A 27,198-nucleotide genomic window follows, 5' to 3' on the forward strand; every position below is an offset into this window, starting at 1 on the left:
ATATATAAATATATATATATAGATTCATATATATATATATATATATACTATATATATATAATATATATATATATATGATCATGGTAAAGAATCACAGTAATGCGATATGACTCATGTATACAAGTGATATATATATAATATATATATATATATATATATATATATAAATATGTTATATATATATATATATATATATATATATATATATATATATCATATATATATATATATATATATTATTATATATTGCTACTTTCAAAATGCATATTTCCCCTCTTTGAAATGTTATGTAGAATTGTGCAACATTTTTTCAGATTGCTAGATAGCTTAGAGATAGGATGTTTTCAATATGTATTCAGATTTCGCATAACATATTGTAAAAGAATATATAACGTAGAATGTAGAAGGAGAGAGATTTTCTTTGTCCATTCAAAACTACGATTGTTTCCCTATTATGTCAGCACTGTGAGATTAGAGGAACTCACGGGATCTCAGTTTGCTTTCCTAATCTGTCAACACGTTTGATAAGTGAGCTCGAGATTTCATTGGTGTTTTGAGAATCTGTCATCAAGTAAGATAAGGGGCTTCTGCTTCGGTCGATTGAGTCGAGTACATGTCTTTTTTTTAATAGACTGGTCTCATACATGAATGTCTTTGTCAAAGCCACGTGCAGATTACACATTTTGTATGTAAAGTTGCGTAAGATTTCGAAGCTTCTGGAAGCATTATTGCCAAAACCGTTTTGTCATCTCCCTTGTCCAGCTTCTGTAAGGAAGAGAGTTTTATTAGATCTTAGATACTCGAGGCATTCACATCTCTCTCTCTCTCTCGCTCCATCGCATAGCACTTTTGACGTTAAAGTAATGTAACGATTTAGTACTTATTGAATGGTCACTCGTAACTTGAGAATTTCATATTTGATATTTCTTAGAATTTATTTAGTGTTAAATAGTATTTTTTGTGGAATCTGAACAAACATTGTTTCGTAGCGGCACCTGGGTTTGGTAAAGTGAAACAAGCCTGCAGCAAAGAAAGAAGTTGGTATACCAAAAAGGTAAAGTGTGTTATATTTTTATTAGTTGCAACTAATATCTAAAAACTAATAATAGATAGGAACAGTGGTTAACTAGTAACTAATAACAGATGGTTACGAAGGTTTGGTAAAAACTGATGGTTACAATGTTTTGAGTGAAAAGATTTACACTTTTACACATTGCAAATTTTTGTGTTTTGTGTTTGTTTCAATTTTGGGTATTTGTTCATTTTCTAGTTGAAGTGTGCCTTTTTGTTTTGATACTGTCCACATTTTTCTGTATTTTTATTTACATTCACAATTTAATTGACTTAGTTATTTTCATTAATTAGTCGTTGCACATTTAATTAAATTTAACACTTGTGAATTAATTTGCATTTACTTAGAATTCTTTTCAAGTTTTATTATTGTTTAGCACTTGTGAATTCATTTCAAATTTTAAATTATTGCCTAACACTTTTGAATTTTGATTGAATTAATTTTCTTGAATTTTGTGATAAATTAATTTTGATTTAATTTTACTTAATTGATTCAAGAATTAATTAAACTTTACTTTGTTTTCAAGTAACAGTAATTTTCCCTGATATTGTGAATTTCACTTATAAATTTTGAGTTTAATAATAAATTTTTGTATTTGAAATTTTTATAAGTGTTTTCTTTATCGTACATCAGTATATTTGCATTTGATTATATTGATGTTAGGTAGAAACATAGAGTGGTGATTAATCTGTTTTCCTTCAATTTTCTTGAAGTGACTTAGAACCAGGGAAGTACTTAGACTTCTGAAATCAGGGAAATACTTAGACTTTTAAAGTTGTTGATGGAGTGATGCCCTTTGTTTAATTTAATTACTTACAAGATTACCTCTCACCTGTTTTGATGAACTTAGTCTGATTTTCTGCAATACTGGTAAGTTGTTAAGGGATCACTGTTGCCTTTAGAGTATTCAGTCGTTTAATACTGTGATGAGGGTTCATATATATATATATATTATATATATATATATATATATAACATGTATATATATATAAATATATATATATATATATATATATATATATATATATATACACACATGTATGATTCTTTTTTTGGTCTTTTAGTGTTTTTTAATTGTCATTTTAAGAATCCTGTGTATTTCTAGTATTTTTAATGCTATTATTTTGTCATTTTTTCAGACTTATGATGCACATAGTCATGTGCGAAACGTTTCTTATTGAATAAATCTTCATTTAAAACATACATGTGTCTTCGGCTTTCCTGAATTGATATACATATATATATATATATATATATATATATTATAATATATAATATAATCATATTACTATATTATATATTAAAGAAAGAAAGTGGTAATTTATAAAAAAATGACATATAGCATTGTTGTTTTATGAGTTCTACATTAAATGCCATTTTATCTTATACTAGTGTTGTAACACACCGACGAATATTGTCAAGGGTAGAGGCTCCCAAAAGGCTAAAGAAATATCCCTATTTAATATGCAGTGCAAAAGAAAAAAATATCCAGAAAATCTGGAGGGTAAACGTTTTATTTTTTCTATTTAATACTGGTTACGTGTTAAAAAGCTCTTTCGTGTATCTCGGTGTTTAAGGGATCGTAAGCCCGGTGTTACCCATTAGCGCCTGGTTATATCTCTTGACTTTCAGGCAAGGTAGTGTTCCTCCAAGAATTTTTACTAGAATGACCGTTTAGCCAGAGGTTGCCTTTCTACAATGGCAGTGTACGGTTACAAAAGAGATCGGGAAATTATGGCAATGGCTAAAGATATATTGAAAAAAATATATTGTATCTCAGTAATTGCTTCATTACACATGTTTGTTGTATGTAACTAATCACACACATAAACACACATGTATATATATGATATATATATATATATATATATATATATATATATATATATATATATATATATATATATATATATATATATATATATATATATATATATATATATATATATATATATATATATATGATATATATATATATATATATATATATATATATATATATATATACCTATATATATACTATATATATAGGTATATATATATATATATAATATATATATATATATATATACTATATGTATGTGTATATGTATGTATGTATGTGTGTGTGCGTATGTGTGTACACACGCGCACTCTCTCTCTCTCTTACACACACACACACATCTATATATATATATATATAATATATATATATATATATATATATATAATATATGTATATATATATATAATATACTATTATATATATATATATATATATATATATATATATATATATATTCTACAGGTCACTAATTACCAGATACACATGTAATTGTAATAGCCATGATGCCCTCATAACTTTTCGAATTCTTCACACTTTTTTATTATGCTTGTCACTACAAAGTCTAAGATACAAATGCAGTATGAAGTAATTGTGTTGCTCGGTAGCGGGAATCGAACCCGCATCCCACGTAATCAGAACGAGGTCACGTTGTCGAGTTGATCACGAGAAGGATAAAAATCTGTTGAAGTTCAAACATACAGGGTATTCATAAAGTCCCAGTACCATTACAAGTATTTATGGCTTGTAATGGTACTGGAACTTTATGGACACCATGTACTACATATGTTTAAAACGTTTTTGTAGTTCACTTGGTTTTCGTTACTAATGCTGCAGAATGACCTTTTAGCGGTAGTAAAGGCTAAGTAAATGAAATGTTTTGGATAACCTAATTAACTAAATGTGTTATATATATGTGGTTAATCTATCTCATTCTGAAAAACTGATGTTCACAAATTGTATGGGCCCGAAGGAACAGTCCTGAAATTACACTTTACTTAACATAGGTTGAGTGATTAGAAAATTAATGTAATTCTCTGAGTAGGTGCGCTTCCTATATACACGAAATACGCATTGATAACCTGATCGGTGTACTTTAACGTCCCAAATGGTAAAATGCCATTATTTTCCCAGGCAACACAAAATTTCAATACTCGAGGAAAGGTTATTAAGTGCTGAGAAGAACGAATTAAAACTCTGATTGGTGAGGGCAAACATTGCAAAAAAGCCGCCAACACATCGAATCCATTAACTAGGACGTAGGGTATGGGGATTTGCTGTAAGTAATTCAGGTTCAAAATAGTCCATAGACAAATCATCAATTACTGGAGAAAGAGGAGTGCCCGTAGCGGCTCCGAATTTTTGTTGGTATAATTTGCCATCAAATTTTAAAATGGTGGACTCGACGCAAACCTTCACCAATTGTAATTTCAGGAATGTTTCCTTCGGCCTCATAGAATTTGTGACCCTCAGTTTTCAGAGAGAGAGAGAGAGTGAGAGAGAGGAGAGAGAGAGAGAGAGAAGGAGGAGAGCGAGAGAGAGAGAGAGAGAGAGAGAGAGAGAGGAGAGGAGAGAGAGGAGAGGAGAGAGGAGATAAACCCCATACATGATACATTTAGTCAGCTAGGATATCCAAAACATTTCATTTCCTTAGCCTTATCTACCGCTAAAAGGTCATTCTACAAAAAAAAAAAAAAAAAGCCTTATTCCATAGAATAAGCAATGCTAAGAAAAAAAAAGAAGAAAAGCAGGATTCTGGATCAACAGAAAATGGATTTGGTGTTCACCTCCAACACCTCGTTACAACAGAAGCTCTCAAAGAATTCTGTTAAGAATCCTGGATTAAATTCTGGTGTCTACATTATTCCCTGTAAAGATTGTGCTAAAATCCAGGTCGAGGAGACTGGAAGAAATTGTTCAGTCAGATTAGCCGAATATAAAAACACATTTAGTTAACTAATGTATTGATTTGGACCATCAGATTTCTTTTGATAAGGCAAAGTTTATCTGCAAGTTGCATTAATACCAATAAAAGAAGAATGACAAAAGTAGCACTCATCAGATAGTTGGATGCTTGAAGACGGTCGCACAGACCAGTTAATATGCCCGACAGCCAATCTACAGTTAGATAATTTAGAAGAAATTGCTCCTTCGGCAGCGAACGACTTAATTAACTAGACAATAACAAGAAGATGCCTTCAAGAAATGATGACGCTCAAGGAGGGCCCCCCAGACTGACAGTTTCCATTTTAATTACTCTTTTAGAAATTATGTATTTTTACTTTTATGCCATTGTAAACTTTGTAATTTCTTATCAATACAGCTGAAGAGGACCTTAGTGAAGGTCGGAAGCTCTTGTTATGTATTCACTAAAATAAATTTTGTTGTATAAAGTGGCTTTTTCTTAACCATCCAGAGAAACACGAATGGTGTTTTCATCACTGGTTAATGTTATTTTATGTAAGTCTGCGTAGCAAGAAAATGATTACTAGGTTTGGGGTGTTCCTTGTAGATCTATATGAAAAATGATATCGATAACCTTTGCATCATCTTAAGTCATTCAGTTTTTGCATGACCTGCATCGAGCGATGACCCTCGGAACTCATGTTTCTATAGTTTCCTCGTTATTTCTCAAGTGTTGTTGAACATAACACCCAAAATATGTGCTTTACAAAATTTTTATCTTGACCTTACCAAAAGGATATTTTTTTAAACAATCATCATTCTAAATACCTTTAATATTGAATCATAGTAGTTTCTCTTGCAGTATATATATGCTAGCATATAATGGCAGTACAATTCATGATAATTTGCATCGTCTCTTCATCCGAAGAATGACCCATAAGCCCTATCAAAACCTTGATGGAATGGCTGCACCAAATTGTTGTTGCAACATCAAGTGAAGTGCTTTTCTCGAGACCGCGTTTTAGCGCTTATTACGTTTTCGGGAAAGCAATTTGGTAATTATGGAGAGAAGACGAGTTGCTGCTGTGTTTTGTAGTTGGGGGAATGAAAAGCAAGTTGGGTGGAGAGGGGTTTTGGAAAAGCTGATGTGTTTATCAGACTTCGCTTTTGCGCAAGTTTGAGATAGGATGCTAAGATAGGCCAATTTGGGCCACAGTTTATTTAATCGCGACGTTTAAGGTCTTCATTCAAGAAATATATAAATACCTTTATCACAGTGACTCGTGCCAGATCTTATCCCTGGCTGTTGCAGAATGAATCCAGTCTTCGCGCAAATTTACTTTTCTCGCACTTGTTAGAAGGTCAATACATTAATTAATAAGTTAATGAACAGTCTCGTTTCGTTCGTTTGAATGCGGCTGATCATTTTCTAATCATTTGATCATTGGTGTTTTAATCATTGGTTTTACGGCGTGTCACGTAGGCTATACCAAGATTCAACCCTCTCTTATAAAAAGACTAAATCCTTTGCTTCTTTTAGAAAGAAAATCATTCCAACAATAAAGCCGGATATTTTTAGAGGTGGAGGCCACGGTGCCCCTGAGACTGTCTGTGTCTGTTTCTTCTTCCTTTCCTGGTGTGAGAAATGATCAAATTTGGTTTCTTGGAGTAACCTTTACCCGTACATCCCATTCTGCCTGATCCAGTGTAACCCGATTTCAGTTTAACTTGAATGACAGAAAACAATGTTGGTACTGTAATACCAAAATTGTCATGTTACGGCATAATATTTACAATATCTATCACAACTAGTTCTTTGGAAAAAGAATAATAGAATTTACAGCTGTGGGGATGAAAAATGCTTTCAGAGACGTAAAAGAATAAAATAAAGATAAAAAAACATTGTCAGGTTCTAATATGATATTTACATAGCTAACATAATTGAATTTTGAAATTGAAATGGGCGCTGCGTAAAAGCACATGAATAATACCAAAAGTACATTTGGACCCATTTTTTGAACAATAATATTGTTTAATTTGAAAAAAGGTAGGTATTCATATGTAACTTATGAAGTGTATATATATATATATAATAATAATAATAATATCTATATATAAATATATATATATATATATACATATATATATATATATATGTATATATATATATACATATATATAATATATATGTATATATATGTATATATATATATATACATATATAATATATATATATGTATATATATATATATCATAATATACATACATATATATATATATATATATATATATATATATATATATATATATATATATATATATATGTATATATATACATATATATCTATATATATATATATATATATATATATATATATATATATATATATATATATATAGATATATATGTATATATAGTATATATATATATATATATATATATATATATATATATATATATATATATATATATATGTGTGTGTGTGTGTGTGTGTGTGTGTATGTGTGTGTATATATGTATCGCTCTTCCCAATACATATGGTCCAGTGTTTTAATATTTGTAAAAGAGCTTTTAAAAATATTTGTAATGTAACGAAGGAGAAATATACGAAAAAATAAAACAGGCGTATGTAAATAGACCTACATGGAAAAGTAGACATGTCTGCAGCTGTGAATGGTTGCCTTAATAAGACGAAGACAGAGACTTACAGTAGCTCTTCCACCCAGCTGACTCGTGAGGAAATTAGTATTGACGTTGCCCGGACTTTTGTTTTATTTTATTTTGTATTTTATTTCGACCCACATTCATTGCCACCCTTCTTCGACAATATCATAGTTTACCCTTGTCTGAATATGTGAATTTCTCCTATATTGTTGAATACAATGCTTTACGCTCTTTTTTAAACATAAACTTTATGCAACATAATTCATAATAAGATAACAACCAAAAAACAAGCTTTATCTATCTCGTAAATGAGTGAAAGAAAACATTATTATTATTATTATTATTTTATTATTATTATTATTTATTATTATTATTATTATTATTATTATTATTATTATTTTATTAATTATATTATAAGATCTTGGTCCTCCATCTATGAAACACAAATTCATAAGAAAAAAGAGCTTAGTAAAAAAAGCAGATGAATGCAAAAAAAATAATAATAATAAAAATAAAGCTGAAATTTGAGTAATGTAACAGACAAAATAAGTAAAGAGAACTCTGCTAGGAAAAAAAGAGAATATAACACTTTAGAGTAACTAAGAAATACAGAACATAATTAATGAAATCGTTCACCGCATTTTAATGTTGCACTACAACATCCCTCCAACTTACGAGCCTCAGCATGAAGACAACTGACGGAAAGTTTGAGACACAACATTGCAATAAAGGGAGTGCAGGATCTTTGACAGCGGGAGTTATTACACTGTGGCACCTCGACAGAATGTGATCCGACATTGCACAGCAGGATGTAGCTTTGGAATATGAATGAAACAAGCGTTTGTTTGCGGAAGTTCTTGACTGAAATATAACGCATGAAAGATGATCCTACAAGGTGTCTCGTGACGGTGGGGTAAATCACAGCTATCAGTGTCAGGAAGAAAGGAAACCACCCAAAAGCCGCCAGCCAGAGATAGGGGGTTCCCCAGTTGGGGGAAAGGAGTCTTTTGTCAGCTTTAGGGACGTATCTCAAAGGGAAGGATGTAGGCAGATTGGTACTTATTAGACCTATTTCTTAAGCTCTTTTTCCTGTGACCCCTCTGCTGGTGCTTATGTTTTGTTCCAGGATTTGCCTTGCTCGTGGGGGTTAAGCTGACTTCCCAACACCCAAGCAAAAAAACACTGGGTTCTTCCCCAGTCGACCTCGGACGGATGTCCAACCACCTGCCTTCCTGTTAGGCCTATCAGGGGCGTGAGTGGCGCGCCGACGACCCAGGCCCAAGGACAAAGCGAGGCCACCTTTTTCGTTTTTTACAAAGGTCCACACTGACCACGACATCCAGGTACGTCTTGTGGAACAGCATATTGCCAGTCTCTCCCATCCTATTATTTATTTGATCCTCGTTTTCCCAATTCAATTTCCAACCCCAAAAAGAATTCATCCTTTTGTTCCCTCTCACTGCCTCATGGCCGCATGCTTCCCCTTGTGTGATCGTCCCAGACCAATGAAGTCATTGCATACCTCAGTGAAACATTAAAAGTTCCTTCTCCCCAGTGTTAGAGAATTAATTAATCAAAACAAGAAGTCATTTTTTTCCTTTTATCTTGTCTAATCTGGGATTCTTTCAGATTCCCTGAGCCGCTTGTCATGTCTCTCTGCCCGCAAGTGTTGCATTACCCAAGTTTTATGAGACCAGCTTTCATGAATCCATTTTTAGCCAGCTATCCATTTGTAAGAGATTATAAGTCCCAACGTGCGGACGCTGCATTCACTTTTCTCCAGGCCAGCAAGGGCCTCTTTGTAAATAAATACCTTTTCCTCTAAAGAAATTATCACTAAAAAAAAAACTATCCGTTTTACGGTAAGTTCAATTAATTCCACCTTGAAATCCCTCAATCATTTCCGTTTACGTATATAGCCTCTCTCAAGGCATGGCTAATACGTAACAATATATATATATATATATATATACATATATATGTGTATATATATATATATATATATATATATATATATATATATATATATATATATATATATATATATATATATCATATATATATATATATATATATATATATATATATCTATATATACACACATATATATGTATATATATATATATATATATATATATATATATATATATATATATATATATATATATGAAATGAGTAATTTTAGTATAATTCGTTTGGTATATGCATATTTTGAGATGATAAAACAGTATGACGGATGTGATGAGCAGTGACAATCTTTGAAACGATAGATATCATCATTTTGACTCCCATGGAAACAAGCGGGGTCTTAAAATGTTGACACATCACTTGGGGTGGCGCGATGTGGGAAGGTTACTGCCTAAGCAAAGACAGGCAACGGTTTGTGTCCGTGCATGAACGGAAGCAAGGATCTGGTTTTGGGTAGATTTTATGGGCTTGATAATGAGTTTTATAGGACGTCACGCATCTGTTCCAGTGCAATGAACTTGTGACGAATCAGTGACGTCATATTAAGGGGAGTGTCTTGTGAGAAAGGTTGTTCTTGTGTACGTACGAGTTGTTCCCCTACATGATGGGAGGGTAAGATAATTAGGACGGAGAAGCACCCAAGTCGGAGAAGCGGCCTTGTTTTGGGAATGGCCGTATATAGCCTGTATTATTTTGTTCAAGTGCTAGTGCTCACAGCTGAAATGGGCAAGAATACTTATAGGCCCGAGTGTCTTTTTGTTTTAAACCTTTATTCAGAGATTTCCTTTTCCATATGACTTTTTGATTTGTGTCATTTTGGTTTGTTTGCAATTTATTTATGCGAATTGAAGTTAAAGAACTTTCTTTTTCTAAGAGACGTTTCTGGTATTGATCTGGGAAGTCTGGAATTTGAATTTCCCTTAATGGAGTGGTGTTAATTATAGACAGTTTTATGTCTTTTCTAGTTGCCTATTTTTTTGAGAGATGCCTAGTTATTGTAGAGAAACGAGTGGACGAGTTTTGTCCAATCCCCAGGGTTATTTGGGTTTTCTGTTTGAATAAGAGTGGTGCATTATTTGGATTTTGAGTTTTAACTTATTCAGTTAAATATTTGTTACTTTGAGAATTTGGTTTATTTAGTTGATTTTGTTCCTTACTAATAAATACTATTTTTTTATAATTTTAACGACTTTAGGGTGAGTTGCATAGAAGGTCGATTGGTTGGAAGAGTGAGATCGGGAGAGAGGGGTTGGTAAAGAGAGAGAGAGAGAGAGAGAGAGAGAGAGAGAGAGAGAGAAAGTCGCTCAGTGCCTTGCTCTAGTTCACGTCACCAAAAAATATGGTCTTGAAAGGGGTAAGCCAATGCTCCCTTTAGGACTTTTAACATCTCTCTCTCTCTCTCTCTCTCTGTATATATATATATATATATATATATATATATATATATATATATATATATATATGATATATATATATGTGTGTGTGTGTGTGTTTGTGTGTTTGTATGTGTGTGTGTGCAAATCACCATATAATTGCCATTTCCGCGTCAAAAAAGTTGAATGAATTGAAGTCAAAGAACTTCCTTTGATTTCATGAAGTATGCACAAAGGAAATGAAATCTTTTTCATCCAGTACTTGAGGTTAAATGAGAATAATAAAAAGCGTCTTGACATGCATCTGTTAATTAGATAGAACGAGAATAAAATAAAAAAATAAGGGAGAATTCTTGGTCAGCTCACTTGAAACGGATTAGTGAAGTAGCTTAAGAATATTGCCTGGAAATTAATTAATCTCGGAACCTGGTGCTTTTCATACTAATTACGAGGTTAAGCACTTCAGTGAGATCTTGAATTCGACTCCCCTTCGTTTCTCTGCGTTTTCTTTTATTTTCTTAATTTCTTCTCAGAGAAGGAAGTCTCTTGAATCCCTTCTGACGAGGAAACATGTAATAAGAAAATGACCGTAAGAGATAGAGGAAATAGGCTGGGGAAGGTTTACGAAAATGGAAGAATAGAAGTGGTAAGGGTAAAAAATGTAAAATACAACACAACAAGCTGTTATTAACAGTTAAACTGTAAGGATTTACTCTGTAGCCATTAAAAAACCCAAAATATTTTCCCAGGAGATGAATAAAAATAATGGAAAGCACCAGTCAAAAACCAGTAATTTCCTCAAAGAAGTAGATGCAAAGATGCAGAAGGAATGATGTTCAAGAGACTGAGCAGGGGGAGGGTGTAGGAGATGGGGTGGGAATGGGGTGGAGGATGAATGGACATGTCATCTGCATATTCATGACCTTCGGAAGCATGTAGTGTCGTCAGGTATTAAGACCCTCAAGCACTTAGTGAGGTCGCTCAGAACGGAGAGAGAGAGAGAGGAGAGAGAGAGGAGAGAGAGAGAGAGAGAGAGAGAGCGTTTATAATTGTTGAGAAATTATTTGGCTTTAGTGGTACGAACATCACTGCTGTTTTAATTGTTTCATAATTGTTTCATTATTGGAAATGTTGCTTTTCCTATTACAGTGATCATAATTAGCTAGATGTTTAGTATTCACTTGCTGTTTCTTACTTCTTAGCTAGTTAGCTGGAGAGCACATCAATATGGGGAGTTGATAATCAAATTTTGGTTGGTGGCTCCAGTTCGCGACTTCATTATTATCTATTTCCACAACTTGTTCTTCCGATTATTTGAGGTTGACAAAATTCAACTTAAGCTTTGCAAGTTGCTTAGAGCCTTCATTTTTGTGCACTCTTTCAAATAGACGAATATTAGATAATTTTGATAAATTCCCAAACCTTAAAAATGCATTTCAGTTTACACATGCTAAGAATATTACTTATATTTGTGTGTTGGCCGCCGTTTTGTTACTTACTATTATGCAAAGGCAATTCTTCTCACGATCAAAGAATCTACCCTACGATGAAGTTTATTATTTTTTCTCCTAAATGTACTAATTTATTAACAACAGCCTCTTTGATGTGAATGATATGGTCCCTTTCCTTCTATCTGTACGCACGAGACGTCATCTGTTCAATGATAATATTGTAACATTCTACTGATCTCTTATGGGAGTTTCTTGCCCTCTGCTGCCGGACATTGAATTTCTGACAATTTTCTTTGCCATTTTTTTTATTTCAACTTTAGTTTTAGGTTACATGAAGGTTAATTCCGTTCACATTGAAAATGAAACTACCACCTCGACTAATTTCATCTCAGGATCCTCGGCATTCCCTCATAATCGTCTATTACTTAACTAGAATGATATTCCGTGTCTTATTGATTATACAATATGATGCCTGCCCTCTCTCCCACCTCTTCCACCAACAAAATGATCAAGTGTTACTCTGGCTCTTGTAAATTCCTCCTGATCGTGTTCCTTCATTCGCTGACTATTTTCTCAAAAAACACTTTCATTCCTCTTGCTTGACTGATTCCCTTATAAGTAGCAGGTCTTTTTTTATTCTTATTTCCTTAAGATAGCAATATTCATTCTTATCAGTCACCTTCACATAATAAGAAAGAGAGAGAGAGAGAGAGAGAGAGAGAGAGAGAGAGAGAGAGAGAGAGAGAGAGAGATACTTTGAAATACTGGGCAAAAGACTCGTTTGAAGTACTGATATTTGCTCCTACTTTGATTTTGTAATTGTGGTAGAAATAAGGTTGGGTACTTTTATGAATGGAAATCAACCTATAAATTAAAATATTTGAAAATTCTATATATAAGCATAACCTTAAACTACAAAGAAACGTAGGAATATCTCAATTACTAACGTTAGCAGAGAGATTGCCCTAGGAAACAGGGAATTCCTGTCACAGCACTAGAGAGTTCCTCAGTAAAACGGAATAATTAAGTAGGTTGTCACCACTGCTTCGCATAGCTATGATTTTTCCATTATTGAATAAATGGCGTTATCTACTTGTTATTTAATGAAAAATATTAGGAAAAAAAGCCATATTCTCTCCAGACTAGTCGATTGGTAATTTCTCAACCCCTTTGATGAGTCATATAAATGGAAATTCCGCTTCTCGTTGTTAGAGGAACCAATTCTACCACGCCAAGCGAAGATGCCTGTCTATCTATCTGTCCATCCATCTATCTATCTGTCTATCTATCTATCTATCTGTCTATCTATCTATCTATCTGTTAATTTCGTAGATATTCCATATAATTCTGCGATCAGTTTGCCTCAGGATTATGGAAAAAATGCTTTTAATAGGAATAAATGAATAAAAGGAAATATTTCGGTAACGTCAAAGATCCTAATCTTGGGACACTTATGCCGAGGTTAATTCCTTGTTATGTACCTATATTTTAGAGTCTTCGTACCATATTACTGAATTACGAAAAGGAATTAAATAAGGAGAAACTATAAATTACGGGAAAAAAACTCTTACTATCTCGAGTTATGATTTGTAAACGGTATTGAAGAGATGGTGTTTCCTGCTGATGAACAACCCTACAATCCGTTGAGGCGAGGCGTCGCTGGAAGAAGTCTAAGCCTATAGGTAAGTGGTGGGTTGGACAATTACCTTCCTATAATAAGGGGATATCTGCCGAAGAAATGTGGAGTCATTAACTGATAACCAGCGTGAATCCTAGAAAAAATGAACAGTTACCTATTCCTGGAATCGTTTGTGTCATAACACGGCTAGTCAAGGACAAGGCACTTGGTGCTGTAATGGAACTCATGTCATTTAGCTGAAGTACAAAAATAGCTTTCTTTCTTCGATGGCATTGCATGCTTAATTTGTTCCTAAACGAACTGGCGATACGGAGGTAAGCGTAAGAGGTATCTTACATTTCGTTGTCAGTGGAACATATTATATTCGTAATTGCAAGAAACCAGCGAATGCACAGATTTCACCAAGAAATTATTTTTTTCCTCTTCTTCATATAAGCGTTCTTCTCAATAATGTAATGTCCAATACCCCAGATCTTAAAAAAAACTAAACCTGTGCGTCACATCTTTCGATTCTAAAATGGTAAGGCGAAATCATTGCCATTACCTTAATGAATATTTGCGGAAGTTCTTTATTAAATCTTTTGTAACTCATATAATATGATATTACGTCTATATTTAAAGTCGGATTATATAAGGCTCTGTCTCGCATTCGGGACTAATGAAGAGTAGGAGACTCAGTGCATATAGGGATAGAGCTACGACCTCATACAATGCTTGCTTAGGTGATAGGTGTCTTGCCTAAAAGGCAAGAACGTAAAATGGGAAATGAAAGATCTCGGAAATAAGGGTGAGGTGCAGTTTACGAACTCGTTCATTGCCATCAATCCATTACTTGCATACAAACTCCTTGAAGTTCAAGGTAAGGAAAATAAACATGCCATCGCTGTAAATATACCTTAAATCTCCAATATTGCATCATATTTGTAAATAATATCAGTCATTTATTTCGTTTATTACTTTAAAATAGAGAACACTGTAAGGTATCCATATCAAATGAAGTATCAGTTACACCTTTATTTATCTCCTACACATGATATGGCTTGAATAGGAAAGTTCAACTGACTTAAAATAAAAAAAGCTTCGATCAATTTATCTTACCTCAGTATCGAATATTAAAGTCATCCCAAAGCGATCTCTGGCGCTGTTGAACGAAGCCTTCCAGGAATAACGAACAAAAACTACTAGGGCACGTCGAGATTTTTCGTTCATTTGCCATATTTCTAATGAAATTCAGTTCAGGAATATTCACATACTGTATCTTTTGACTAATACGGAATTCGAGGATTTAAATTCTGGGCCGATCGCATTTTTTTTCTTTTGCGTTGGCTCAGGTTAAAAGTTTCCTAATGAATTATCCCGTAAAGAATTTTAATGGAGGATGGTGATAAATAAGGTGAATAAAAGGCTTTAATTAGGAGACCCTTTATCCGTATTAAAGGTTGCGTGCTTGCTTGTGTGTGTGTGTGTGTGTGTGTGTGTGTTTGTGTGTGTGTGTGTGTGTGTGCGTTTGAAATAGAAAGAGACTAAGTTATTTTGAGTCAGGTACTGACGTCATCCTGTATAAGAAGGACCAGAATCCCTATTTGCACCGCATTTGAGAGGACGCGGAACGATGTGTAAAATTACAAGCTATTTTATTTTCTAATTTCCAGACGCCGTCAGTGCTCTGGAAACCCATTTCAGCATCAAAGGCAGACATCATGCTAATGCTTTGAATTCCTGTTTACGCAAGAAAATCTTTCGTAAGTGTTACGAAAAGGGCGAGAAGAATTCAAGGACTTCGCCGTCATTCCAGGAGGACGTCAAGAATAACTCGACTAACGAAAAACAAAGAGCTTAGAAACAAAAGGCGGAGTCTATTGAATTTTTCTTTGTGTAATTTATTTTCTTAGATGAAAAGAATGATGAAGTAGTTTACTGCATCTCATCCCCGTAGGGAGCCAGTGCTGTTAGTGCTCGGTAGGCATTACTAACGGTTCTATGCAGCGCCCTTCGGCCCCCAGCTGCAACCCCTTCCATTCCCTTTGCTGTACCCCCATTCATATCCTCTTTGTTCCACCTTGCTATCAACCCCCTTCTAACAATTATTTCATGGTGCAGCTGCCATCTTTTCCTCCTGTTACACCTTTCAAACCTACCTACTCTCAATTTCCTTTCCAGAGCTGAATGACTTCATAGGTCCCAGAGGCCCTTCGGCCTAAACTCTATATCCCATTCCATTCCACTACATCGCAATTCAAATATTTCAGAGAAAACTTAGCCTTTATTCGAGTGGAACACCGTTGGACTCCTAAATCGATCATAAATTCAGATAAACAATAATTTATTACCCTGGATTTTTACGAATCATTTATGGTGTAAAAATAATAAATCTTATAACCTAACGCATCTAACAGAGCAGTGGATGAACATATTTTTTCATTGCTCGCAAGATAAGTATCCGTTTTGATATCCTTTACTATAGTGGAAATAGTTAAGCCTATAGGAACATTTTGTTAAAAGCAGCCTGCGCACCTTATCAGCACAAATTTGCCTATTAGTACCGAACGTACAGAAATTTTTAGTAGAGTGCAAAACACCTTAAAAAAAAAGAAACAAAAGAAAAACTCAGGTACTGTAAAATTGTTTATTTTGCTATATTTCTTCAACTGTGCAACACTCATGACTTAAGTGTTTCCTTCGTCGAAGAGCAAGGAAACGATGTGAATATGAAATTAAAGCTTCCAATGCAATGGAGTCTATGGTATGTAACTTCCTTTGTAGATAAAAGAATTTAGTACAATGATTATGGTTTTCCTGGTCACCAAACCAGATCTTTCCGGTGCCATGACAGACAACCCAAATTACAAATGATTACGTGTTTGTTTTGCTAGATTTATTACTATTGAAAATCTTTGTTCACATCCAGAGAAAGGGTGAAAGATGTTCATTCCATGTAGACTATTGTTAATTCAAAGCCAACCTAGCTTTGGATATAGGAGAGATGTTATTTTACTTCAAGTAGAATACTGCTAGAATAGTGAAACTGAAGGTGAGAGAACTATATTATTCTTCCCATAATCTGCGAGACAAACTTGTTGGAAGTGGAGTTTTTCTTATTCCCAACAACGGTAAACATGACTTCGATTCTTAGCCTATTGTTGGAAGGCACGCATAGCGTTAGACATCTGCCTTGACCATTGCTTTACTGGGAGCTTCCACTATCGCTGCATGTGGTTTTGAAGACTTGGCAATCAGAATTTGTAAAGGTGGCACTGATTTATGTGACACAGATTCTTGTTACTGGAACAGAATATTTGTCAATAACATTAGAATTGACGCGCGTGTATTTAAGAGGTGATTTTATGCCACTTAGATTCATGAGCCTGGCTTTCATCACTTATGTATTTATTTCTACCTGCCGTGTTCTATGGATATATTTTTCGTTATTTAAATGTCCATTTTAAAAAAGTATACACTCTACTCTAATCCTTATCCTTTTTTCCAAGTATAGCCATTTTAATAAAGAGAAATTTTATTCTTGAATTGATACCCTCGGAAATATGATGAACGCCACAAACACATGGGCAGTACCAGTAATCAGATACAGCGCAGGAGTAGTGTAGTGGACGAAGGCTGAACTCTGCAGCATACCCCAGAAAACTAGGAAACACGTGACAGTACACTAAGCACTACACCCAAGAGCAAATGCGGGCAGACTATACATAACACGAAAGGAAGGAGGGAAAGGAGTACTAAGCACGGACAGTACATCAGACAAACTAAAGAACTGGCCAACGATGAGACATGGCAATGGCTACAGAGGGGAGAACTTAAGAAGGATACGGAAGCAATGCTTACAGCGGCACAAGATCAGTCCCTAAGACCAGATATATTCAAACAACGATAGATGGAAATAACATCTCACCCGTATGCTGGAAGTGCAATGTGAAAAACGAGACTATAAACCACATAGCAAGCGAATGTCCGGCACTTGCACAGATCTAGTACAAAAAGACAGGATTCAGTAGCAAAAGCCCTCCATTGGAGCCTGTGCAAGAAACACCAACCTGAGGGAGTGATAGAAAACGATCAGGCAAAGATCTTCTGGGACCATGGTCTTAGAACAGATAGGGTGATACCTGCCAATAGACCAGACGTGACTTTGACTGACAAAATCAAGAAGAAAGCATATAAGTATCAAGACCTGAAAATAGAAATAAGAAGGATATAGGGTATGCTAGTAGAAATTGTACCCATAATCATAGAGACACTAGGCACGACCCCAATATCCCTGAAAAAGAACCTGGAAAAACTAGATGCTAAAGTAGCAGAAGAGTGTGCTCCTAGAAACAGCGCACATGGTAAGAAAAGTGATGAACTCCTAAGGAGGCAGGATACAACCAGGTGCCCCAGACTATAAAAACTACCCAGTTGAATAGGATGGCTGGGAAAAAAAAATAATAAAATAAACAAAATAACAAATGAAATGAATAAAAAATACTAATGTTAATAATTCAGGATTTTAAATACTTATTTCATTTCCTGTTAAGAACTACTCCTATTTTAGCCAGTAAGATTTACTGACTTGCATTTCATCATAAGGTCACCAAGCAGACCTACATTTTTGTCTGTGCGTTAGCACTTTTTATTTATTTATTTTTTTTTTTGTCCGCTCTTTTTCTCTCGGCCCTCAGATCTTAAAAACTACTAAGGGTAGAGGGCTACAATTTGGTATGTTGATCATCCACCCTCCAATCATCAGACATACCAAATTACAGCCCGCTCTAGCCTCAGTAGTTTTATTTTATTGAAGGTTAAATTTAGCTATTATCGTGCGTTGGCAACGATATAGTCCAGGCCATCAACGGATTGTGGTTAAAATTTCATGGGCCTCATACCGAGACTACCGAAAGATAGATTTTTTTTTCGTTGGCTCTGATTATACGATGTACAGAAAACTCGATTGCGCCTAAGAAACTTAGGCACATTTTTCACTTGTTTATCTTACGATTGATTTGACAAGATGATTACGGAACCAATGGCGTATCCTTTAGTATTGCGAATATACTATAAAGTTCTCCAGTTTATCGTGTGTTACCTGACTACTGTGTATTTCAGATCTGATATAATTTGTTTATAAGTAATAACTGATACACACCATTCTCACTCACAAAAGAACATTTGAAGTCTAAATAATCATTTCATAACAGCCTATGCACTCAAATTAACTTTGTAAATTAAAATGACCTGCTAGTTAAAGGTTACATCACATTTGAAAATGTGGGTTCATAGGATCTCAAAAGCTATTAATACCAGTTGGTTCAATAATGCAGTAAAGTTTTTGCTTTCACTTTTAAATGACTTCTTACCGAAAAAAGAACTTTTCTCATCTCGATTATTTGAAGTTAAGCTGCGTTAAAAAAAAGAGTAAAACTAGAGTACTTTATTTGATGAAAACAAGTAGGAATAAAAGTAAATGGAATAGCTGGTGAAACAGAATCTCTCAAATTTATTGGAACACGGCAGCATGAAAATAAAATATTCTTTTGTGGAGGATGCACTCGGGAAAAAACCGTCGCTTCAACACACTATTAAATATCAAAGGAAAGACAAGCAGCGGCGAACAAACATGTTTTCAGCTTTCTCTCCGTAAAATCTCTGTAATGACAGGTCTATTGAGCCCTCCATCCTCCATTGTCTCTGTCTCTCTGTCTGTCTCTCTCTTCTTATATATATATATATATATATATATATATATATATATATATATATATATATATACATACACACACACACACACATACATATATATATATATATATATATATATATATATATATACATACATACATATATACATACATATATACATAACCTCAGGATCAGTGAAATTACAGCCTTATCATCTGCTTCAAGAACAAGAAGAACAAGTAACAATACGACAAGTTTCATGATAACATTAGTAAAGTAACTCCTTTATGTAACTCACTGCAAAAGGACTCCTTTCAATATTCACTGCAGTTCGTGTGGTTATCTGCCAAAGGACATTATTAGCCCTTTGGAATGATTTCATTCCCAGGCCATTTGGAGAACTAATTAGGTAGAATTAGATCTAGTGTTCATTAGACACTAGCCTACTGATCCAGTATAGCTCATCATTTCGTAATTGGTTTTGCTGTTTGTCGTAAATTAATACGATGCGTTTCACGAAAAAATTTTGTACGATACAGGGTATATTGACAATTAAATGCAAAACGTTTATTAGTTGTCCACACATATTCCTCATAAAGATTATTTTTCAATAATACAAAACGAGGTTTGCTACATCCAAGCTAAAGATTACTTTATTTTGACTTTTTGCTGGTGATTTATCAAAAAAGAATTAGGTGAAGACCGAGTATATATCAGGGTGAAAAGTTCATAAATTTGTTTCTAACGTGAAATATTCTTACTCATCCAGTACTGATCCAGACTTATAAGTAATAGAATGCATTGAAAATGAATAAACAGTTTTACCCAACCTTAGCAATTCCATTGATTATCATTCTTATCATTTATACTTATTTTCATTAATAATTTGTTGACAGATTATGTTTAACCTTTATCTGGCAAAAGTTTCAAATGAGACATGGAAATGCTCTTTTTCTGTAAGGTACTAGAGCATCCTTCATGCTATTGATGAGACTACTTATCATCCAGCTAAGCAGAGAACGACATTAGATAAACTCCCAACGTGGAGGAACAAAGAAGGCGAGGAAAACAAAACCCCGCAATATCGCTCGGAAGTTACCGACTGGCTGCCTATTATTATGCCTTCAGAAACTGTCATGGTCTAGTTTGGTTTTAGATTGTCAAACATTACATATATATGTATATATATAAAATGTATATATATATATATACACATATATATATGTATGTATGCTATATATATGTAAATAAAAACCCATGACCTGAGTCATGGGTTTTTATTTACAGATACCTAATGTAATAAATACATTATTTAATGTTTACAGTATCTGTAAATAAAAACCCATGACCTGAGGTCATGGCATTAGGAGGGTCCTACGTGACCAAGGCAGATCTAGATTACGCTATGCGTTGTCTGCAGTAGCCTGGTTTAGCTCTGTATATTGTCAGCATTTTATATTAATGATAACTTTGCACAACAACTTCCATGGGAAGCGGTTGACCTGTTAACCTACGCCGGAAACTTGTAACTTCCGAGCCGGCGGACTACGTATGTTTTTATATGAATCGCTGAGATAGCCATATGTTCCGCTATCGACGTGATGCTTTAGAATGGCAGTTCCGTGCCAGCCTTCAAACATATCGGTCTCCCGACCGATCTGCATCTCTTAGTATGGAGTTACAGAATAAAGTTGTTATATCTGTTCAACTTATCTGTTTGAAATCCTCTCGTTTAGTTAAGAAGAACCACTGTACTAAGATATCACAAGGAGATGGGAGGAACCAGAAATACTTACGAATGACAGTCGTAAGGAGAAACAAAAAAAAAAGTCTTTTGCAAAAGCGAAGAGACTTAGACTGGTGGCAGCTAAAGACGAAGAATAAAATTAACAAGACCCATATCAGCCGACCGAAGGTCTACAAGAACCACTTCCACCTTCGACATCAAAACTAAACAGAGGAAACGGGATCTTCAATCAACGCAACATTTTATGAAGACGAAGATATGTCTTTCATCGAGAAGAATACAAGCATCAACACCGACGTTTGAGTGACTGTTGTCACTTATCTTCGAGAATCTACACCGGACGAGAGCAGCATCGAACATCAACAGAAAGAAGAAAACAAACAAAGGAAACATCGCGCGATCACGAGCAAGGACGCAAAGAATAGAGCAAGAGGAAGTAATGCAAGGACGGAGGCTGTGACGTCATCAATCTTGGACTTCTTCATGCATCGTGCACCGAGAGAAGACCGTGACGTCATCACGACTTCCGACGCGAGACTTAGACAGGAACTGAGACGTCATCCCATGTCAACAATCCTTCACCATATAATCTGGAGCTAAGTACCATTTTATCTATTCAGGTTCTTTCCTCAGTGAAGTGTTGTTCATCAGGAGTCGATCGTCCAGTATTCTGGGGGTGAGTTGTTCGCCATCTTAATCTTCCTTCATTACAGAATCAATCTTCAACTACGAGTTCTCGCCCGCAGATTATTTTTTTTCTCTTCTCGTTGTTGCTAATCGTTTCATGCAGGAATTCTCCGTATAATATTTTATCAAATTATCTGTATTTTTGTATCTTTTGGGGGATTTTCCTATTATATAACACATTTATACAGTACATTGCATATGCGTTTACGTAGTGGTCGAGTGTACTCTTATAGATATTTTGATAGGATCGCAAGGAATAGAAGTGATAAGAAAAAAGTAAAAGTGGAAATGGCAACTACTCCGGCTGGCAACCCCAATGTGGTGACTCTCGTGAGCGCGAGGTCAGCAATTGTCCCTTTTCAAGGTCGGGTCAATGGGTTCCTGCCTCAAAATGTTGAGGCATGGATCTCATCTGTAGACGCTCATTTAAATGCAAAAAGCATCACAGACCCAGCAGTACAATTACAGGAGGCCAAAAGCTTCATAGACTTTGCTAAAAGGAGACGCAAGTGCTTATCTAAGGGGGGTTTCTTTCCAAGAGGCGCTTACATGGGACGAGTTCAAAATCAGATTACGTGCCGTGTATGGGGGTGAAGAGGCTTTAGATGTAGTATTGGCATTGAGAAATATCCTTAACCAAGCCTCCATGACTCAGCTTAATTGTTGTCGAGCGGGCGGGCGGCGCTAATTGCCGACCGGCTAAATGAATATCAAGTTAGTTTAAGTAACTCCGGGTGGGTTACGAGTGCCAAAATCAACGTGAAAGATTTTATCCGTTTGATCTACCTTACGAGTATCACTGCAATGTTGCCTGAAGCGTTAGTGCGGTGTTTTGACAAAAAAAAATTGCAGCCCAACAGTACGGAATTAGATGTGTATAAACAAATAAAAAACGCATGTCTAAATGTACCCGAATAGATCCTTCGCTCATTCAAGTTTTTGCAAAAAATGAGAACAAGCCACAACAAGTAAACGTGGTACATAATAATAATCAAGTTGCAGGGATGGTTTGTTATAACTGTAAACGACCAGGTCACATGATTTCAGACTGTCGGACGAGTTTTTGTTCAATACATAATAGTTCCACTCATTCATATAACCGTTGCTACTCGAGGAATCAACAGCAGAATGCTACAATCACGCAACCAGTTGCCAGTGCAAATAAAAAGAAGGGTCCTCAGTACTATAAAAAGAAAAAAACAACCAAACGGAAATTCTGCACAACAGCAGAAACAAACAAATCGTGCTTCAGGTACCTCTGTTCCTGGGCCGTCTAGCCAGAACTTGCAAGGGCAAGCGAATTTTCAAGGTGTGATAAACAAAACAAATACCACGTAGTTCACTCCAAGGGGGAGAGGGCGATGTTGGGTCATCAATATCAACATCTTTTGTATCAAATAATCAGTTTAATCATTTATCAGATCATTGTGAGGCAATTGATTTTCCTATGAAACACACGGCCGAATCCAAAAATCTGTGCAGGTTCCCGTAGATTTGCAACAAATTCATGCAATTATTAGTCAAAACGAGTTGCGACCAACCTTACATGCAGTAAATTTGGACCATAAGTCATTCACTTTGTTCTTTGATTCTGGTAGTCCACGTAATATCATGGATTTAAGGACTCATCATTTACTCTTTTCAAATTTCCCTATAGAGAAGTCCGGAATAAGGCTCTCAGGCATAGGGAATAATGAATTAAATGTTGTAGGAGTAACTCATGTACAGTACAAGGTCGGTAAGCGCACGTTTGCTGATACCTTTATCGTTGTACAAAATATTTAATATGTATCCCGCAGCAATTATCGGATACCCGTCTATGGGCACTCAAAATATTATCTTAGCACCTGCAAAACACGGCGTGTATATCAAAGGGAAATTCTATAAGTCTTCTAATACCCTAAAATCAGTTTTAGATAATAAAGAGACAGACAGAGTTGTCACTTACATTAAAGAACCAATCACCTGTCTCATGAACCAAGAAATAATACATGCAACCCAACAGAACTCTCGCTCACCCGTAATATCAGCTTGCACGCAAACTCTCGAGCCTAACGTAACTTCGAACATATTAGTGCGTGTAAAGAGAACCTTGCCAGGATCTGAAACGTTAATCCTTTCCGAAACTCTGAAAACACACGGATTATCCGTTCACACAAGCCATTTATACAGTCGGCTCACAACAACAATGTCACATCGAAGTCTGTAATCATTTGAATACCACTTTAGTAATCCACAAAAATCAACATATCTTGGATGCAGAAGTTTATAAATATCGCATTCTTACTGTAGCTGAGATAAATCACGCTCAATCAGTTGCGGATGAATCCCTTTTGCAATCTATAAAGAACAAAATCAATAAGGACATTCAAGAAGAAGAAATTCAGCAGAAATTTTTGAATCTTTTAACTAAATATCATGATGTTTTTTCCACTACGGATGGAACCTTAGGAAAAACGGATGTCATCGAGCATCAAATAAGGCTCAAGGACAAACAGAAAGTAATCTATGTACCTTCGTACCGACTTCCTATGAAATTTCAGAATGAGATAACAGAGGAAGTAGGTAAAATGCTAAAGGAAGGAGTCATTAGGAAATCAAACAGCCCTTATAATTTTCCGTTAATAGTAGTACCGAAAAAAGATCGAACTTGGCGGATATGCGTCGATTTTCGTCGTTTAAATGAAGAAACAATCCCTGACAGATTCCCAGTACCATGTTTTATGCGATGATATCCTATCTCTACTAGGTCAGAACAAATATTTCACCGCTTAGACTACTAAAGGGATTTCATCATTCCGTTGGAACCGCTGCCACCAGTCTAAGTCTCTTCGCTTTTGCGAAAAACTTTTTTTTTTTGTTTCTCCTTACGACTGTCATTCGTAAGTATTTCTGGTTCCTCCCATCTCCTTGTGATATCTTAGTACAGTGGTTCTTCTAACTAAAGGAGAGGATTCAAACAGATAAGTTGAACAGATATAACAACTTTATTCTGTAACTCCATACTAAGAGATGCAGATCGGTCGGGAGACCGATATGTTTGAAGGCTGGCACGGAACTGCCATTCTAAAGCATCACGTCGATAGCGGAACATTAGCTATCTCAGCGATTCATATAAAAACATACGTAGTCCACCGGCTCGGAAGTTACAAGTTTCCTGCGTAGGTTAACAGGTCAACCGCTTCCCATGGAAGTTTGTTGTGCAAAGTTATCATTAATATAAATGCTGACAATATACAGAGCTAAACCAGGCTACTGCAGACAACGCATAGCGTAATCTAGATCTGCCTTGGTCACTTAGGACCCTCCTAATGCCATGAACTCAGGTCATGGGTTTTTATTTACAGATACTGTAACATTAAATAATGTATTTATTATATATATATATATATATATATATTATATATATATATATATATATATATATATATATATATATGTGTGTGTGTGTATGTATGTATGTATGCATGCACACACACACACACACACACACACACACACATATATATATATATATATATATATATATATATATATAATTATATATATATATATATATATATATATATATAATACATATACATACGTGTCAAATGTGCTAAACTTTTCACCCATACATTTTCAATATAGTTGAGCAATGTACCTATTTCAAGCATCACTATTACCTAACTTTAAGTGATTTGGAACACAAATTATTATGTTCTATGATTGAGGCAGAATCGATTTAAAGAGACTAGCGTTTATTACACAGACATTGCTGAACAACTTTTTCTTGTGAATGAGATCTGGCGATTTCATTTTATCATTTCCCAACTGTTTCTTCCTTACTGATTAAGATAATGCCAGGCTATGGTGTCTTATGCCAGTGATTTTTCTTTCTAACATTGGAGCTCAGTGTTTTCCCTCAAGACAAATGAAAACTCAAGAGGCTGCGGCAATCTCCCATGAGTGTGTACCAATAGTGAGGAAGGATGATAGTGATACTGATATAGAAGATGGCAGCAGTCTTACGGGCCCTGACTTATAAGCTACTTCGGGATCACGAAAAAGGCCATGACTTTCCCTCAACCTCAAGAGAATGTAAAGGTTAACAAATTCAAACTTAGACATTTAGGTTGAGATGTAAACCTATAGCTTAAAAAATCTGGTTATTTAAATTCACGCAAACATATTATAACAAACTAATATTTATTTTCAATTCTTGTACTTCTAGGTTTTCTAGTGAATTACAAGTATTAGGTAGTTATTGCTATCACTGTTATCAAAGACCTAGGCTTATAATTCAATTGATCCAGTAAACACATATACTTACCACAATCTAAAACAAATAAAATCCATTTATTTGATTTATTTTTTCCTATATATTTACTAATACACTTGCAAACTATTCCACTGGATAAGTGAAAACTATAATAATGTGTTAAGTATGACACAATATCTGTAAGTATAAAGATATGACCTTGATTTTTTTCTTCTATTCATAGCATAAGAAATATTTATTTCTTCATGAATTTTTATAGTTAATATTTCCTAATTAATTCTGAATTTTAGCTAATTATCTTTTGAAGATGATTAAAGAATTCTGACACTGCAAAACTGCCCGTCACATACCCCAGTTAAATCATGAATGATTTATTCACAGTAAATGGCAAAACCGAGGCAATACATTTTGTTTTGAACATCATCAGATTGTCATGCATAATAAAACGGATTTGTTGTGATTCCTTACTACAAATAACTCTCATTTGCAAGCCAGTCAATAGCGATATGTATATTATTAGCTCATACGGTAAAAGGCAAGAAATTTATTTCGGGCCTTAAAAAGAAAGAAAGAAAGAAAAAACTGTCGACGTTTTACCGATCAATCAGAGCCTTTTCGGATGTTTTTCTCCTTTATGAGGACATATCCATAATCACTTCGGCCTTTTCTGTTTCCGTTTTCCATAAACTTTCATCAAAGAAAAAAGGTTTAGAAAGCGTTAGATGTCCGTTTAAGAAGATATAATTGGAAAGCGCTTTTTTGAACAAGGCTCTATAATGTTTTTATTTTCGTATTATCTGTTACTGATTTTTCTGCTTATTTTTCTTCCAGCACTGAACCTCATATCTCATAATTTCACTCTCTGTTTTGTTTCACAGAAATGTGTGACAATGTTGAACTAATATGCCTTACATTCACATATACGTAGATATACA

Source organism: Macrobrachium nipponense, chromosome 11 (assembly GCF_015104395.2).
Source record: "Macrobrachium nipponense isolate FS-2020 chromosome 11, ASM1510439v2, whole genome shotgun sequence".
Lineage (NCBI taxonomy): Eukaryota > Metazoa > Arthropoda > Malacostraca > Decapoda > Palaemonidae > Macrobrachium > Macrobrachium nipponense.